We start from the raw sequence: 867 nt of genomic DNA, 5'->3' as shown, positions 1-867 counted from the left end.
ACCCCATCCCTCCCACCCCACCCCCCACTCCAACAACCCTCAGTTTGTTTCCTGCGATTAAGAATTCCTCATATCAGTGAGATCATATGATACATGTCTTTCTCTGTTTGACTTATTTCACTCAACATAATACCCTCCAGTTCCATCCACGTCGTTGCAAAGGGCAAGATCTCATTCCTTTTGATGGCTGCATAATATTCCATTGTATATATATACCACTTCTTCTTTATCCATTCATCTGTCGATGGACATCTTGGCTCTTTCCACAGTTTGGCTATTGTGGACATTGCTGCCATAAACATCGGGGTGCACGTACCCCTTCGGATCCCTACTTTTGTATCTTTGGGGTAAATACCCAGTAGTGCAATTGCTGGATCGTATGGTAGCTCTATTTTCAACTTTTTGAGGAACCTCCATACAGTTTTCCAGAGTGGCTGCACCAGCTTGCATTCCCACCAACAGTGTAGGAGGGCTCCCTTTTCTCCGCATCCCCGCCAACATCTGTCGTTTTCTGACTTGCTAATTTTAGCTATTCTGACTGGTGTGAGGTGGTATCTCATTGAGGTTTTGATTTGGATTTCCCTGATGCTGAGCGATATTGAGCACGTTTTCATGTGTCTGTTGGCCATTTGGATGTCTTCTTTGGAAAAATGTTCATGTCTTCTGCCCATTTCTTGATTGGATTCTTTGTTCTTTGGGTGTTGAGTTTGAGGAGTTCTTTATAGATTTTGGATACTAGCCCTTTATCTGATATGTCATTTGCAAATATCTTCTCCCATTCTGTCGGTTGTCTTTTGGTTTTGTTGACTGTTTCCTTTGCTTTGCAAAAGCTTTCTATCTTGATGAAGTCCCAATAGTTCATTTTTG

Source organism: Mirounga leonina, unplaced genomic scaffold (genome assembly GCF_011800145.1).
Source record: "Mirounga leonina isolate KUSES-001 unplaced genomic scaffold, KU_Mleo_1.0 Mir_174, whole genome shotgun sequence".
Lineage (NCBI taxonomy): Eukaryota > Metazoa > Chordata > Mammalia > Carnivora > Phocidae > Mirounga > Mirounga leonina.
The sequence above is the reverse complement of the archived record's forward strand: the minus strand, read 5'-3'. Positions refer to the sequence as shown.